The sequence below is a fragment of the Natrix helvetica genome (genome assembly GCF_964273705.1).
Source record: "Natrix helvetica genome assembly, chromosome: 6".
Classification (NCBI taxonomy): Eukaryota; Metazoa; Chordata; class Lepidosauria; order Squamata; family Natricidae; genus Natrix; species Natrix helvetica.
The window spans coordinates 51,542,334-51,561,207 of record NC_138553.1 but is presented as its reverse complement, the minus strand read 5'-3'; positions in this window follow the sequence as shown (position 1 = coordinate 51,561,207).

Sequence of the window (18,874 nt, the reverse complement as noted above, 5' to 3'; positions counted from 1 at the left end):
TCACTTCAGTCATATTATATCTATATTGAAGTATTTTATTGGTTGTCAATAGAATCTGAATAAATTCAGGATGTTTTGACCTTTTAAGGCAAAGATTACCTTCTCCAAGGAAATGCATCCTATCCAGTGATCTCATCTGAGCTGGGAAGACTCTCTGTATTCAGTGTCAAAGAAGTTATGTTAGTGGGGACCCAAGGTGCTCTCTTTCAATTTTGCTCCCTCACCACATTGCTCCCCACAGCTGTTCCTGCTCTCTCTCCCAATCTATAACATTGAACATTTAGCATCATTTTGCATAGCAGTGAAAATTATAGTGTTTCATAGGTTTTCAAGGATTTAAGGTCTTCTACCCTCATAGTACAGGGCAGATATGGCTGGATTGGATAATGCTTTTATTGAATTATATTTATATTGGCTCTTATTGACTTTGACTTTTATTTAGCTTTTGGTTTAATTTATTACTGTAAATCACAATGTGTCAGATTGGCAGTATTTGAACTAAAATAAATACATAAACTAAGAAACAAAATAATAAATGTATTAGGTAGTTTTTAATCCTTGTAAAACTATGTGCTTTCTTCTTTCAGTAGTGAAATGTACATTTCGTCATGCATTTTGTTTAATCTATGAGTAACTCTTTCATTTCCCATGCCATGAAGGGCCTCTTAGCAATTCTGCCTCAGGATATTTACGTTTACAGTTGCCAGTTTTGAAGCTGGCCCCTGTAGATGCTTCTTAGGAGCTTTCATTTATAGGTTATCATGTTCTGCTCCATAAAGCACTGAAAGTGCCAGTTGCTTTTTATTATCTAGCAACTTTCCACTAGATATAACCAGACAACCAACTTCTTTTTCTAAACAGTTAGCAGGCTGCTTCTACATCATTGGCTTTGATCTTATTTTCTCACATAATAGGTACAAATTGCTGTGTATTGTAGTTCTCCCTTTGGTCCGTTTACCTAGGGGGCAGCATACTCTGTTCTGATTGGATACCTGTTTGACAGCAAGTATATATAAAGAGCCGTCAAACAGGGTCTCAGCTGTTGCCATTAGCTGAGGTGTGCAAGTTGTGAATTGCTGCATTGGCAACCTGTTAGCAATAAACCTATTAGCATTGTAAGGCTGGCTTGCCTCAGTACTTGCACCCATTGTTCTCTCAAGCTAGAACATTTGTGACAAGGATGGGATTACAGGACTGAGGTAGAGACTCAGAAGAGATCTGACACGGATCACTACCACAGAGCCGAGCCACTTAGAGCTGATAACCCTCGCTGAGGGAAACACTCAACAAGAGTCGAGTGAAGAAACGTTAGCTGAAAAAACATTTCCTCAGATGGGAAAAACAGGCAGTTTGATCGGTCTAAGATGGCATCAATGAACACACTCCAGAGTTTAATGTCACCTCAGAAACCTGGGACTCATACATAACTAAGTTTGAATGTTTCTTGGAGGTGAATGATTATACTGGGCTGTCAGAAAGCAGGAAAAGACTGTGCTTCCTAAATCTTTGTGGGACAGAGATGTTTAATATTGCAGGTACATCAGTTATGCTGCAATCCATTCACACAGTGCCATGTGACTTGTTGATGGTGAAGTTAAAAAATCATTATGCCCCAATGCCATCCCACATAGCCCACCGCCATGCTTTCCACAGGAGAAACCAGCATGAGGGGGAATTGATAAACAAATATGTAGCAGCTTTGAGGGCAGCAGTGCTATATTGCAAGTTCCAGGATCTCGATGATGTCCTTCTGGACCAAATTGCCTGTGGTGTTCAAGACCCCTGGCTGCAGCGCCATCTCCTGGCCTGGCCAGAATAAAACTTGCAGACTGCACTAGATGAAGCCCACACAATCAAGATGTCTTAACAAGCCAACTGAGAAGATCCAGATGAAATCAAATCCTCAAACCACGGAAAAACAACTTGACATCCATCATGAAGATGTGAGCAACCGATGAGGATGATGAGGTCCACCGAGTGAAGACCAGTCAGACGAGAGATCGGCATGGTAAGTCCCAGACTTTTCAGGCTAAGTGCCCCGGGTGTGGGGGCAAACACACCAGATCAGACTGCCCATTTAAAACAACGGTTTGCCTTAGATGAGGGAAGTGAAGGCATCTTGCTAGAGATTATAGGGCAGCCCTTCCTGCCACCAGCCCGCTATCTAACTTTCTGATAAGGACCAACTCTTATCAGAAAAGGCAAACTAGATCCAACCTCAGAAGAGGGGAAACTGTTTCTCTGTTCACGAGGATGGGAGTGAGACCATGATTGTTCAGATTGCCCATAAGGCAACAGGGAAGATCTTTGTCATGGTGGCCTTAGAGGTGAACCACTGCCCAATGGAAGTTGATACCGGTTCAGAAGTCTCGATTATCTCTTGGAGCACTGCTAAAAGGCTCCTGCCAAAGATATCCAAGACAAAGCTAAACCCATGTTTCTTAAGTCTCAGGGATTTTCAGGGCAGCTCCATTCCTGTGCTGGGCAGGTATTATTGCAGAGTCTCCTTTAAGCAATTCTGTAGGAAACTGCCATTGATTATAGTCCAAGGAAATTGCCCCAGTCTGCTTGGGCTGGAGTAGTTTGAAGCAGTAAGGTTGAGCAGCTCCCAACTAGAAGTATTGGCCCAGGAGTTCCATGAGGTATTCAGTGAGGGTCTGGGGCAGTACACTGGCATGCCAATATCTTTCAATCTAGACCCCCAAGTTCCCCCCAGGCAATTCAAACTGTAGCAAGTTCCCTTTGCATTAATGCTAAAGGTTGATGCAGAGCTTGACAAATTGATAGCTCAGGGGATTTTAGAGCCAACGGATCACACTTGTCAGGTGATCCCTATTGTGACACCAGTAAAGGCAGATGGATCAATGCACAATGACTATAAGTGCACACTGAATTAAGTGTTGAAGCAGAGTGCATATCCGGTCCCAGTGGTGCAACATCTGTTACATTCCCTAGGCCAAGGGAAGGCTTTGTCAAGTTTGACTTGGCTCAGGCTTACCAGCAGTTGTCTGTCGATGAGACCACTGCTGAAGCCCAAACCATAGTAACACACAGGGAGGCCTTCAAGTGCCTCCGACTCCAATTTGGAGTCAGCATGGCTCCCGCCTGCTTCAGAATTTAATGGAATGGCTTCTCCAGGGAATACCAGGAGTTGTCCTTTATTTTGACAATATCCTAGTATCTGCCACCTCCCATGCCAACCTCCTCGTTAGCCTCTGTACCATGCTTCGTCAGTTCCAGAGTGTCGGTTTGAAATTGAAAACAAGCAAATGTCACATCGCTGGCACATCCTAGGCTACATGGTGGACACGAAGGGCCTACATCCAACACCTTCCAAAGTTCAAGCCATCCAGCAAGCCCCTACACCAACTAACAAGACAGAGCTGCAGGTATTCCTGGGGCTATTGAATTTCTATAACATTTTTCTGCTGCACAAGGCATCACTAGTTAAGCCCTACACTGCCTGTTGAATCAATCAGCAAAATGGGCATGGGGAAAGGCAGAAGCCGCGGCATTTCAAGCTGTCAAAACTTTGCTAACCTCTGACAGCGTACTCTTGCAATTCAATTTGGCACTCTTGCTGGTGTTAGCCTGTGACGCTTCCCCATATGGGGTCAGAATGATTTGCAGTCATCAGCTACCCTCTGGTCTAGAGGCTCCAATCGCCTTCTTTTCACGGACACTTTCCACAGTGGAAATAAATTATAGCCAACTGGCTAAAGAGGCTCTGGTTATCGTGTCCAGAATTAAGAGGTTTCACGAATACCTCTATGGCTGTCATTTCCATTTGGTGACAGATCACAAACCGCTGTTGGGGTTGATTGCTAGGGACAAACAGACCCCTCAGATCCTCTTGCACCACAGGCCTGGGAGGTATCTCTGCCATGCAGCTGCCCTTAGCTGTTGCCCATTGCCAATTGCGGTAGAAGACCTGACCCCTGCCTTCTCTATTCTACTCATTGATGATCTGAACCTACCCATTACTGTGGCTGATGTGGTTAAATATACAGAGTGTAAGGGCTTCTCTCCTAACTTAAGAAAGTGAAGATTCTTGAAATGGAGTATTTCAAAAGGAACTTTTTATTAAGAAGAATGGAAGCCATTAAAGTCAAAGCAACATCTGGTTTTATACAGGGAAGACAAATGAAAAGTAATGTAAGACAAATCATTAATATAATGGAATATTTAGGAAAGTATAACCAAGTCCCGGCAGTGCTCTTATTCTTAGATGCGGAGAAAGCATTCGACCAAGTCAATTGGCAATTTTTAATAAAAATACGCGGTTCCGGTGGCTGACGGCGACGGGCAAGCGTTGCCCGCCCCGCGCATCCCCGGTGGGCTTCCCACTCCTTGGGGGGCACAGGACGCCCCGTAGAGGCGTCCTGCCGAAGGGGTGGCACTGCGGGGGATCCCTGGATCGGCGGCGGCTGGCGGGGGGCCCCTCGCCTCACTCCAGGCACCGGGGAGCACGAAGGGGAGACGCGCCGGCATCTTCGCTGTGAGGCTGATCGGAGAAAAAGAGAATAGAAGGATGCGGCTGCGGTGCGGTGAGGCGTGAATCTTCCTCCATTCCCTTTAACAACTTTAACAATCTTAACAAGAAAGTCAGCTGTTTAAACTTACCTTTCGGCTTGAATTGGAGAGGCGCGGCTGGAGGGAGGGGGATTTCCCCCCCTCCCTTGGACAGGCAGCTGGAAACGTTTTAGCTCTTAGCTCCAGGGGAAGGAGGAGGAGGGGGAGAACCAACCAATGATGTCACACCCTTACTAAGTGAATTTTCGGATTTAAACTTTAAAACAGTGATGATCTGGAAACTTTGGGAACATTGAACTTTGAAAACTTTATTTTTGCCTCTAAACCCGAAGCTGGCAGGGCAAGATGGCACACTTCCATTGTCTTTATGAAATGTGAAATCTGACTCCACCTTTAAAACTTCAGGCTTCCGGTCTTTGTCTCCGTGCTACTCAGACAAATCTCTTGTGGATTGCTGTTCTTTGAACTCCCTGGAGTGGAAATTTTGCTCTATTGCCAGGGCCAGTGGAAACAAAAACTCTCTTCTGTCTGGACCTTCTGTCTCCTGGACTCTCTTGGCTGCCTTTCTGACTGACCATTCTCTATATTGACTGAACGTCTCATTGTACAAAGAATGCCACCTAAAAAAACACCTCCTGGAAAGCCTGGCTTTGCTGCCTCTGCCCCGACATCTGCAACCTCCAGTCCTAGCACACAATCAACAATAACAGCTTTGATGCAACCTAAATCTTCGGAGATGGAGTTTCAACAAATGTTTCAGCAACTTTTACAGGGAGAAGAGGAAATAAAGAAACAACTGCAGGGGCAATTTTTAATAAAATATACTACAAAAGATGCAGTTCAGAGAGCATTTCATGCAATCTATCAAAGCAATATACCAGAAACAGACAGCACAAATTATAGTTAATGGAGGCTTAACAGAATCTTTTAAAATTGAAAAAGGAACAAGACAGGGGTGTCCCTTGTCTCCATTATTGTTTATTTTAACCATGGAATTGTTATTGAACAGAATACATGGGTCTGACGAACTACAAGGAATTAAGATTAGGCACTACGAATACAGAGTAAGAGCATTTGCAGACAACTTGGTTGTAACTGTAACCCAGCCGGGGGAATCAGTTATAGGTCTAATGAATATAATTAATCAATATGGTCAAGTATCTGGGTTCAAAGTAAATCTAGGGAAGACAAAGATGATAGCTAAAAATATGACTACGAACAAAAAAAAAAAGAATTAGAAAGAGTAACAGGATGTGAGATAGTAAAAAAAGTTAAATATTTTGGAATTTATATTACAACCTCAAATGGGAAATTATATAAGTACAGTTATGAATCATTATGGCATAAAATACAGATAGAAATGAATAAATGGAAAAAATTACAGTTGTCTTTGCTGGGAAGGATACCGTGTTTCCCCGAAAATACAACCTGTCCCGAAACTAAACCCATGCCACATTTTTCGCGTGGGCAAAAATATAAGCCCACCCCCGAAAATAACCCCCCCTCCAGCCAGGCAGAGCACCGCTCACTGACCTAGCGTTATTCCGAAAGCGCCAAGTCCAGGAGCCGGGGGGGGGGGAGTGCTCACGTTGCTTGCCGCCTTCGGGATACCGCTAGGTTGGGGAGTGGCGTTCTGCCTGGCCGAAGGGGAGAGTTGCCGGGCGGCTGCTCCCTTGTGAACTGGCTCCCAAAGAGCCGGGCACAGCCTCAGGGGTGAAGCAGCCATGAGGTATTATTATTATTATTATTATTAATCATTTTTATATGCCGCACCCTCTCCACCAAGGGACTCGGGGCGGCGTACAATTTACTAATCATGCCCACGAGCAGCCGCCCGGCAAATCCCCTCTCCAGCCGGGAAGAGCACCATTCACTGACCTAGGGGGTAATCCCTAAGGTGCCAAGCCATGTGGCGCTCTGCCTGCCCCCCAGCTCCTGCGGCTTGGCACATTCGGGATACCCCCTAGGTCAGTGCATGGAGCTCTGCCTGGCTGGAGAAGTGGGTTGCGCTAGCGCCTGTTCCGCCCGCAGCCTCACCAAGCCCTTGCGCAGCTCTCCCAGGCCACCGCCGCTGGCTGCTGCTGCCCGCCGCCGCCCGCCGCCGCCCCGCTCCGCTCTGCGCAACTTCAAAACTCGGGGCCAAGTCTTTCAGCATCCGCCACTCTAGGAGTGCTCTCTATGGTGGGCCGGCTGCTGGAAGACTCTCTGTCCGGCAGCCAGCCCACCATAGAGAGCACTCCTAGAGCGGCCGATGCTGAAAGACTCGGCCCCGAGTTTTGAAGTTGCGCGGAGCGGAGCAGGGCGGCGGCGGGCAGCAGCAGCCAGCGGCGGTGGCCTGGGAGAGCTGCGCAAGGGCTTGGTGAGGCTGCTCGCGCAACCCACTTCTCCAGCCAGGCAGAGCTCCATGCACTGACCTAGGGGGTATCCCGAATGTGCCAAGCCGCAGGAGCTGGGGGGCGGGCAGAGCGCCACATGGCTTGGCACCTTAGGGATTTCCCCCTAGGTCAGTGAATGGTGCTCTTCCCGGCTGGAGAGGGAATTTGCCGGGCGGCTGCTCGTGAGCATGGTTACCTCATGGCTGCTTCGCCGCTGAGGCTGTGCCCGGCTCTTCGGGAGCCAGTTCACAAGGGAGCAGCCGCCCGGCAGCCCCAAAACAATAAGCCCTCCCTGATAATAAACCCAAGGGCATATTTCGTGGGGCAAAAGAAAATAAGCCCCTGGCGTATTTTCGGGGAAACACGGTAGCAGCAGTTAAAATGAATGTTTTGCCCAAGTTTCTATTCTTCTTTCAAATGATACCAATACTTAAAAAAGATGCAAATTTGGAAGAATGGCAGAAAGATATTAACAACTTTGTTTGGGCAGGAAAGAAACCAAGAATAAAACTTAAAATAATGCAAGACATACATGAAAGAGGAGGCTTAAAAATGCCCAACTTAAAATTATACTATGAAGCAGCAGTTTTAACAACAATTAGCAATTGGATTAGCCTAACAGAGGATAGAATATTGAATATTGAGGGTTATGATTTGATATATGGCTGGCATGCTTATTTAATATATGACAAGAAGGCCAACAAGATCTTTAAAAGTGATATTTTAAGGAACGCCTTACTGCGTGTTTGGAAAAAATACCAATATAGGCTAAACGACAAGATAAGGGGGGGGGTGCCCAGACACGCTATAGAGAACATAAGTATAGAACAAAAACAAGATGTAACTACATATGCAGACCTTCTTAGTATGGATAGAGGTGTACTACAGTTAAAATCTTTGAATGCATTAAGAGACGAAAGGGTAATTCAAACCTGGTTTCAGTATAGTCAGTTACAGGCTAGATGGAAAAAAGACCAGAAAACTGGTATCATCCAAAATGAGGATAATTTGATAAAACAAATTAGGGACCAGGGTCAAATGCACATAAAAAGGTTGTATAATGTATTGATAGAAATAGACTCAGAAACAGAATTAGTTAAAGATTGTATGATAAAATGGGCACAAAATTTTGAAGAACCAATAGTGATGGAAACATGGGAAGAGATCTGGGTAAGAAATGTAAAATTTACACAAGCTCAGAACTTGAGAGAGAATTTTTAAAAGATGTTGTACAGATGGCATTTAGATCCAAAAAGGCTAACCTGTATGTATCCGAATCTACAATCTAAATGTTGGAGATGTGACTGTGTTGGTGCCACGTACGTTGGTGGACTTGTAAAAAAGTTAAAGCATTTTGGATAAAAATATGGTGGGTTATTCAAAATATTTTGAAAAAGAGGATAAAGTTTACACCCCAGTTGTTTTTGTTAGGCATAGTTTCAGATTGTACTGTTATAGAGACTAATTTGATTTTGAACCTAACAACGGCAGCAAGATTGTTGGTGGCGCAATATTGGAAGAAGGAAGAGTTGCCCACTATCCAAGAATGGACCTTAAAAGTAGTAAACTTAGCAGAGATGGCCAAAATTTCAGCATATCTGAAGGACCACTCAGATGAGAAGTACAAGCTGGACTGGAAAAGATGGATTGACTATATTCAAAACAAATACCAGACTAAAAAAATTCAGTTAGCTTATGAATGAAGGCATAAGGAATGCTACAACTTATTCAAAGCTAGTTTAATAAAGGGGGAGTTATAGCACAAGAATAGTAACATGTTAAAATTAGTTAGCTTATGTTAGCGTACAGTTGTTAAATGTGTATACCCTGTATTTTGCTTTGGGAGGTCGGGGGGAGGTCGGGTGGGAAGAGGGAAGGATAAGGGGGGTGATAATTGTAAATTTTATTAAATTTTTTAAATAAAAATAAAAAAGGGGAAAAAAGTCAAAGCAACATCTGAATCCCCTTAGGCAATACAAATAGAATTAAAGCAGTAGAGACCCCGTCCATTTGTTAGAATGCAGATACTAACCAATACACAAGTGTGAAGATGTACAATACAATAATACAATAGTAGAGTTGGAAGGGACCTTGGAGGCCTTCTAGTCCAACCCCCTGCCTAGGCAGGAAACACTATACCATTTCAGGCAAATGGCTATCCAACATCTTCTTAAAGACTTCCAGTGTTGGGGCATTCACAACTTCTGGAGGCAAGCTGATCCACTGATTAATTGTTCTAACTGTCAGGAAATTTCTCCTCAGTTCTAAGTTGCTTCTTTCCTTGATTACCATATTTTTCGCCCTATAAGACGCACTTTTTTACTCCCAAAAAGAGGGTGAAAATCTGGGTGCGTCTTATAGGCCAAATGTAGCCACCTGGGCAGTGGTGGGTTTCTGCGGTTGGTCAATGAACCCGGAAGCTCCGCCCCTGTCACTCACTAGCAAGTCCTTGGTGGTTTTTTGCATCGGGGTTTGCTGCAAAAGAGAGGGAGCAAAGACCTTTTCTCTCTCTCCAACGTTCTTTCTTTCTCTTTCTATCTTTGTGTCTCTCTCTCCCTCCCTTCCTTTCTCTCTTACTCTTTGTTTCTCACTCTTCCCCCCCCTCACACACATATACGTACCTTCCAGTTGGCAAAAATTTCTGTTTTGCCAGCTGGGAGGCTGGCAAAGAAGCCTCGTTTTCCCTGCCGCCCGTGGCACTTCACTTGCTGCAACTCGGACAATGGGGAGGTGGGAGTAGCGCTGTCCGGGTTGCAGCAAGAAGAAGGATCGGCTGCGGGAGTCCGGCAGAGCAGCGTGCGGAGCCGTGCGGAACCCCCGGGGAGACGGGCTCTGCACGCTGCTCTGCCGGTCTGCCGATCATCCGCTGACCCCTAAAGAAGAAGGATCGGCTGCGGGAATCCGGCAGAGCAGCGTGCGGAGCTGCGCGGAGACGGGCTCTGCGCACTGCTCTGCCGGTCTGCCGATCATCCGCTGACCCCTAAAGAAGAAGGATCAGCTGCGGGAATCCGGCAGAGCAGCGTGCGGAGCCGCACGGAGACGGGCTCTGCGCGCTGCTCTGCCGGTCTGCCGATCATCCTCTGACCTCTAAAGAAGAAGGATCGGCTGCGGGAATCCGGCAGAGCAGCGTGTGGAGCCGCACAGAGACAGGCTCTGCGCGCTGCTCTGCCGGTCTGCCGATCATCCGCTGACCTCTAAAGAAGAAGGATCGGCTGCGGGAATCCGGCAGAGCAGCGTGCGGAGCCGCGCGGAGACGGGCTCTGCGCGCTGCTCTGCCGGTCTGCCGATCATCCGCTGACCCCTAAAGAAGAAGGATCGGCTGCGGGAATCCGGCAGAGCAGCGTGCGGAGCCGCGCGGAGACAGGCTCTGCGCGCTGCTCTGCCGGTCTGCCGATCATCCGCTGACCCCTAAAGAAGAAGGATCGGCTGCGGGAATCCGGCAGAGCAGCGGAGCCGCGCGGAGACGGGCTCTGCGCGCTGCTCTGCCGGTCTGCCGATCATCTGCTGACTCCTAAAGAAGAAGGATCGGCTGCGGGAATCCGGCAGAGCAGCGTGCGGAGCCGCACGGAGACAGGCTCTGCGCGCTGTTCTGCCGGTCTGCCGATCATCCGCTGACCCCTAAAGAAGAAGGATCGGCTGTGGGAATCCGGCAGAGCAGTGGAGCCGCGCGGAGACAGGCTCTGCGCGCTGCTCTGCCGGTCTGCCGATCATCCGCTGACCCCTAAAGAAGAAGGATCAGCTGCGGGAGTCCAGCAGAGCAGCGTGTGGAGCCACGCGGAGACGGGCTCTGCGTGCTGCTCTGCCAGACTCCCGCAGCCGATCCTTCTTCTTTAGGGGTTAGCGGATGATCGGCAGACCAGCAGAGCAGTGCGCAGAGCCCGTCTCCACGCGGCTCCGCGCGGCTCCGCACGCTGCTCTGCCGGATTCCCGCAGCCGATCCTTCTTCTTGCTGCAACCCGGACAGCGCTACGCCCACCTCCCCATTGTCCGAGTTGCAGCAAGTGAAGTGCCATGGGTGGCAGGGAAAACGAGGCTTCTTTGCCAGCCTCCCAGCTGGCAAAACAGAAATTTTTGCCAACTGGAAGGTACGTATGTGTGTGTGAGAGGGGGGGGGGGAGTGAGAAAGAAAGAGTAAGAGAGAAAGGAAGGAAGGGAGAGAGAGAGAGACAAAGATAGAAAGAGAAAGAAAGAACGTTGGAGAGAGAGAGACACAAGAAAGGAAGGAAGGAAAGAAAGGAAGGAAGGAAGGAAGGAAGGAAAGAAAGAGGGAGAGAGAGACACAAGAAAGAAAGGAAGAAGGAAGGAAGGAAGGAAGAAAAAGAAAGAAATCCAGAAAGAAAGAAAGAAAGAAAAAGGAAGATAACTTATGATCACAATTGAGCCCAAAGTTTTGGTTGCTAAGCAAGAACATTGTTAAATGAGTTTCATTCATGAGTTTTTACAATCTCCTTTCCAGCAGCATTCACTCAAACCAGATGCATATGAGGGGGTTAGAGACCACCAGATGAAATATGGGGGTTAGAGAGCACCAGATGAGATATGAGGGGTTATGAGACCACTAGATGAAATATGGCTGGATAAGAGAGCACCAGATGAAATATAAGTGGGGAGGGGAAATGAAGAACATATTGGTAATATTGACAGTTCTTTCATTTCTGGATTTCTTGCTGTTTCTTGCTCTGACTGTTAATGAGAGTAAAGATAGTTCTTAATATGTTACATGGTTGACATAAAATTGTTCTTAAACTGCTGTTAACTTTATACAGTTGATATAAAATATTTTACTATAGTATTTGGTTCATAATCTTTTTTGTCTAGATTTTTCTCCTTTAAAATTGGGTGCGTCTTGTATTCCGGAGCGTCCTATAGGGCGAAAAATATGGTAGTTTCCACCCATTGCTTCTTGTTCTACCCTCAGGTGCCTTGGAAAATTGATGTTTCCTTCATCAATTGCCCTGAGAGCCAAATAAACATGCATTCCCATGGCTATCTTCTGTTACACAGTAAAATGCAACATCTCAGATGGCCATCATAAACGTTCCCCTAAAAGGTGATGGGCTCTCAGGCATTTTGGTGACAGGAAACCAGTTTTAAAATATCAGCTGTCAAAGGCACTGCCAATAAATTGACTCCAAGTCCTCCTCCCAATTGAATGGCAGTATCACTTTTAGGGATCTGACACAGGGAAGATATAAGCTATTGTCCAGTGTTTTGGACTGAGTCCGACAGGGGTGGCCTATGGGACAGCTAGCTCTAGAGTTCCACCCCTATTCTCTCCAGCAGCATGAGTTGTCAATGCAAAAGGGTTGCTTAATGTGGGGAAGCAGGGTAGTGATTCCAATACCATTGTGGAAATTTATACTATCTACCCTGCATGAGGACCACTCGGGCATAGTGTGAATGAGCACTAGGCCACAGTTATGCCTGGTGGCCCCACATGGACCATGACATCACCTGCTGCATAGCTGGGTGCCCACCCTGACATTTATCCAGACCAGTCACCCCAAAAGCCCCAATGCAAAACTGGGATCAGCCAAAACCACTGTGTTTGAGAATCTACATAGACTTTGACAGTCCCTATAAGGGACAAACTTCCTGATTGTCGTTGATGCCTTTTCAAAGTGGGTGGAAGTAGTGTTAATGCCATTGACAACCACACAGGCAGTCATCGGGTTCCGTAGAAGGATATTTGCAACACATGAGATACCAGATGTAGTGGTATCTGACAATGGCCCACAACTGACAGCTACCATGTTTGCCAGGTTTTTGGCAGAGCTAGGAATCAGCCATGCCTTGATAGGCTTTTTTAACCCCATGTTACCAAGAGAGCTGTAAGCACTACAAAAGAGGTGCTGGGCAGAATGGGAGGTGCAAATTGGCAGGAGAAAATCAGTAAATTTCTACTATGGCAGCATGCCACCTCATGCCCGACAACCAACCTATATCCGGCAGAACTTTTAATAGGTTAGAGTTAGGGTTAGGACTACCTTAGACTGCCTCCATCCAGAGTATGCCCCAGAGAGACCCCTGGGTTCCAGCCGGAAGCTAAGGGGGTTCATCCTAGAGGCCCCAGTATATGCTAGGAACTACACCAGCTACCCATTGCGGCTACTGGTGAAGGTCATAGGGATCACAGGGCCCTGTTCCTATGAGATTGAGTTAGAGAATGGAAGGGTGTGGAAGTGGCACATAAATCAGTTAAGGGCCTTCCAGGTCACCACAAATATGCAAACACAAGCACAGGCCCCAACCTGACTTGAGAAATGGGAGCAGCCACCAGGCACACCAGATGCCACAAAGTTCAACACCGAGATAGATGACCAATCAGGGAACTTATTTGTTCTTCCCAATGTGTCTCCAGTGATGGTTGACCCAAATCCGGAGAAGGCCCATCCAGGAGAGAAGTGACACAGTTATCAATAAGTCCAAGAGCTCAGAGGAGCCAACCTGCCTCTTCCGAAGGCACACTGAGAATATCTGGGTGGGTCTGATGGCGCCAAGCTTCCTTGGCTTATTACGCATGCACTGTCTAAATGTGAAGGAGTGCTGTGTATCATAGTTCTCCCTCTGGTCCATTTATGTAGGGGGCACCATACTCTGTCTGATTGGTTACCTGTTTGATTGCTGGTATATATAAAGAGCTGTCAAACAGACTCTCAGGTGTTGCCGTTAGCTGAGATGCACACATTGTGAATTGCTGCATTGGCAACCTGTTAGCAATAAACCTGTTAGCATTGTAAACCTGGCTTGCCTCAGTCCTTGCACCCATCATTCTCTCAAGCTAGAACACAAATGAACTTTGGTGATCAATTGAAGCAATAGTACTCATCAGTAAAAGAGTAGTTTACAATGTTACACTTGACTTTATGTTTTACTATGTTATTCTTGACAACAAAACATATTTGACTTTATGTTTACTATGTTCATTCTTTCAGGCAAAGCATATGATACAAATTATGATATTGAAATAACTAAAACATGAATTGTGACACACAATACAAACCCCAGTGTTTCATAGGTGTGTATTGATGTTGGACTCATGAACCTAAATAATTTGTGACATGCATTTTATTATTTGCCTGCCTTGCTCAACTCATGGATGCCTATAATGGACACAGGAAGATCCATTAGAACTACCCATTAATCCAACAATTGTTGAAAAAAACTTTTCACAGACTTGAATATGTTTGGATTTTTCCAAAGTTAGCTATAATAGATATTGGTTGTGATATGTATTGAATGTTCATTGGCATCCTTCAGTCTCAAAAGACTTATGGTATCGTGCTCTGTGAATAGGTCCTAAAGCAGCATTTGGTGTGGCTAAAAAGAGCAGGAGCGACAATCTCTTCCACACTGAGGGCAGATACATTCTGTCCCCTGCCCAGCCCCCAGATTTTGCTGGTTCTGGGACTGCTTCTTTGCTTCAGCCTACCGAACAAGTGTTTCTTAGAATTGGAGAAGGCCATGTTGCATCTTTAGCCTCCAAGCTGAATGATCAGAAGTCAAGGTTTCCCAGCTGTTAATGTCCATTCCCAAGGCCTTTAGATCCCACTTGCAGATATCCTTATATCGCAGCTTTGGTCTCCCTCTGGGGTATTTTCCCTGCACAAATTCTCCATACAGGAGATGTCCAAGCCAGCATAGATGTCGTTGTTTCAATAGTGTATACATGCTAGAAATTCCTGCACATTCCAAGACTGTGCTATTTGGAACTTTGTCATGCCAGATGATGCCAAGAATATGCCAGAGACAGCACATATGTAAAGTGTCCAACTTTCTCTCCTGCCATATGTAAAGGGTTCAAGACTCACTGCAGTACAAGAGTGTGCTCAGGACACACACTCTATAGACCTGGATCTTTGTATGTTCTGTCAGCTTCTTATTAAGCCATACTCTCTTTGTAAATCTGGAAAATGTGGTGGCCGCTTTACCAATGCATTTATTCAACTCAGTATCTAAAGAGAGAGTGTCAGAGATAGTTGAGTTGAGGTACACAAAGTCATGGATGACCTCCAGTTCTTCTGCAGAGATTGTAATAGAGGGAGGTGAATCCACATCCTGACCCATGACTTGTGTTTTTTTCAGACTGGTTGTTAGTCCAAAATCTTGGCAGGCCTTGCTAAAACAATCCATAAGTTGTTGAAGGTCTTCGGCAGAGTCAGCAAAGAGGAAATCCCGTAAGCATTTCAGCTGGACTTTAGACTTTGCTCTCAATCTAGAGAGATTAAAGAGTTTTCTGTCTAATCTGGTCCAGAGATAAATAGCCTCTGTTATAGTTCCAAAAACATGTTTCAGCATGACAGCAAAAAAAAAAAAAAAAGACTCCAAATAGAATTGGCACGAGGATGCAGCCCTGCCTCACTCCATTTCGAATATCAAAGGAATCTGATGTTAAGCCATCAAAGACTACAGTGCCCTTCATTTCCTCATGAAAGGACCTGATGATGTTGAGGAGCTGAGGTGGACATCCAATCTTGGGGAGCATTTTATAAAGGTCATCCCTACTAATCAAGTCAAAGTGGCTGTCTTTGTTCCCTGCATTTCTCCTGCAACTGTCTGTGGGAAAATACTATGTTAGCAGTGGACCTGTTGGCTCAGAATCCACACTGTGATTCTGGATAGACTCTCTCTGCAAGCACCTGGAGCCTCTTCAGTATGACACAGGCAAGCAGCTTCCCTACAACACTAAGAAGAGAGATGCATGGTAGTTGTTACAGTCACCCTTGTCACCTTTGTTCTTATACAGTGTGACGATATTTGCATCCTTTGTGTCCTGCGGTACCCCACCTTCTCTCCAACAAAGACGGAGGATTTCATGCAGTTCACTGGGGATGTTCTCTTTGCAGCACTTCAGAACTTTGGCAGGGATGTTATCTTCCCCAGGTGTCTTGCCAGAGGCAAGGGAGTCCAGGGCCACATTTAGTTCTGTCACTGCGTTAATTGTTTGCTAGCCGAGCTGAAGATGTACTGCGCAGGTCATAGGTCTTATCTGACAATGATTTACTGTGCATGCTTCTTAACATGTTTCTTAATACATCACACATTCCAGAGACTTCTGTTTTTTTAATTCTTCTGTTCGTCTGCCAAGAAGGTGAACGACAATTGCTCTTGCCAAAATGTAACAATTAGATAGATTTGTTTATTTTTTTTTATTTTCATATTTTTTTTAATTAGAACATGTTATCGGTTTTTGTTTCTTATCTGGAGACATGCTAACAAGGAGGGGCGATGGTCCGCACCTCAATCAAAGGTGGAAGGGAAACTTTCCATTCCTTCTCATATTTGGCAGCAGACGATGGTTTCTTAATAAACAGTCTTTTTCCTTGTTAAGCTATCTCTAAAAGAGATAGGAAGCGGCTAGCCTAATTAGGAAAGGAATGATTTATAGCTACTAAGGTACGCTTAAAATCAACTTCCTAACCATGCCGAAGAAGAAAAAGAAAAAAAGGAAAAGATGAAGCACGTTCTGAGGGGTCCCTTCCCTCTGACACAGAAGTAGAAAACTTCTCAAGCTGGCTTCCAAATCTCCGAATTTCTTCAACAGCCAGGCTGAAAGGAGAATCTGCCATGGGAGGAACATCTCACACAGGAGATAAAGATGCTTTCAAAAATGGAACAGACTGAGGTCAATTAATCTTCCTTCTGATTATGCATGTTCCCAAATATCTCCAAGAGATTATGGAATGCTCGGGGCTAAACCAAAGCATTCCTTCCCAGAGCAAATTCACCCTCAAATATCTCTTAAAGATTTTGAAACAATTGATCAGTGGCCCTCTCCGGCAGAAGAATTCCACCCCCACAGAGAAAGTGAAACTTATGAATCCTTCCCAGGCCCTGGGGAAGATATGAAAAACTATCTTGACTGGATAGACTCTTTTGAAAAACAGCTTTTTCAAGCTAGAAAACACTATGATAGATTAGAGGCAAGTGGGAGGGGTTTCCCCATTTCCAAAATGTCTGAGGATGCCATCTTGCCTCCTTCTCCACAACCTAAAACACACCCCCTGGTGGATATTGTGTCAGGCAAATCAGAACAGAGAGATATGTACACATCACAGAGGCCACGTGATCTTCTTTGTTCTTCAGATTTTGCCACGCATACAGGTCTGTTACAGCTGAAAAGTGATGCTGCACTGCCATCTCATGGCGGAAGTAACTTATTAGAGCAACAATTAAATAGTTTTTTTAATAGTTCAGTCAATGGGAGGGCAATCTCCGTGAAAGCAAGAATGAACTGCCTGTAGAAATTGGAAAATCCAGGAAAGCTCTGTAGTTGTCTGAGAGTACTTGGAGGTTTCCAAACTAACACCACTTTCACTTTTCCTGGATCCATTTCTATCCCCTCGTTGGAGATGTGATAACCCAGGTAATCTAGTGAGGTTTTGTGGAACTCACACTTTGACAACTTTGCGTATAGCTTGGATGTCAATGCGTTAATTGGTTTGCCAATTTGAGCTTATATTCTGAGTTATACTGTAGAAATGTTTTCTTATCTGACAATGATTTACTGCGCATGTCTCCTAATACGTCACACATTCTTGTATTTTCCTTCTGAGCTTCCGTTCGCCTGCCAAAGGAGGTGGGCAACAATAGCTCTTGCCAAAATGTAAGATTTAGATAGTAAGATTTTATTTTATTTCATATTAAAGTTTGTTTTATTAGAACATGTTCTCGGGTTCTTTTTTCTGCTTATTCAGAGATATGCTTCTTGGAAGGGCTGTCAGTCCGCACCTCGTTAATCGAAGGTGGGGGGGAAACTTCCCCTCCTTCACAAATGGAAGCAGCAGGATGGTCTGTTAATTTACTGCCTTCTTTCCTTGTTAAGCTATTTCTAAGAGATAAGCGACTAGCTTATCACAGAGGCCACGTGATCTCATTTGTTCTTCAGCATATGCCACACAGGCAGAAATGATGCAGCTGAAAAGTGAAGCTGCACTGCCATGTCCTGGCAGAAATAATTTACTACAGCAGCAGTTAAAGAAATTGCAATGGTCTTGGTCAAATATATCTGTAGCTCGTCCAGATGTCCAAGCTGCAATGCAAATGCCTCCACAGGCTCAATCTTCAACGCTCCCTGGTGGTGTTGGAATTTTCCTAGATGGAACACGGCAATACTTAATGCAGCAAAGGCAAATGCCAGCCTCTCAAACAAGTCAATTTAATTTTGCTGCACAAGCTTCAACTGCACCTGTAATATAGAGACCACAGGTCCAATTACAGCGCCCCCTGGTTCAACAACCAGCATATTTACCTGCACAGCATATCCCTCAACAGGCATTTTCTGTCACTCCTTTGACTGGCAAGGCCAAATTAAAGATGTCAGGACAGAATTATAAAGCCTGGGTCAGTGAGGTTGCACTCTTGCTTAGTGGAGAAGGTACCCATTGTATGGTGTTTAATCCTCCTGCCCAACCATGGACTCCTATAATAAGAGACCTAGAGACTAGGGCTTGCACAACATTATTGATGTCCATGGATACTGAATTGCAGGTTACTTCTCCACCTGATGCAACAGCCCAACAAATTTGGGCTATTTTGGAAGATTGCTACAGGCCCATTTCAATTGAATCTTCATGTTTGCTCCTGTCTGAGTTCCATGGTTCGAAGTTGAAACCTGGTGAACAAATTGGTGGACATTTGACCAAACTGAAAGGAATGAGAAGTGAATTGAGAGAAAGTGTCCATGTTATTGATGATATCCAAATGATCAGCATCATCATTCACTCATTGAATTATGAATGGAAAGATGCCATTGCAAAGATTAACCACATGCCTATTGCTCAACGCACTGTTAATCATGTATGCAGACTTTTAATTGAGGAGGAAGCTATCAAATTAGCTACACCACATCTGCAACGACCGTCAGTGTCAACAGCTCCAGCTAGACATCCCTTCCGAGGAAGAGGCTACGCTCCAAGGATGCCAAGATGCTACATCTGCAACCGTATGGGACATGACACCCGGGA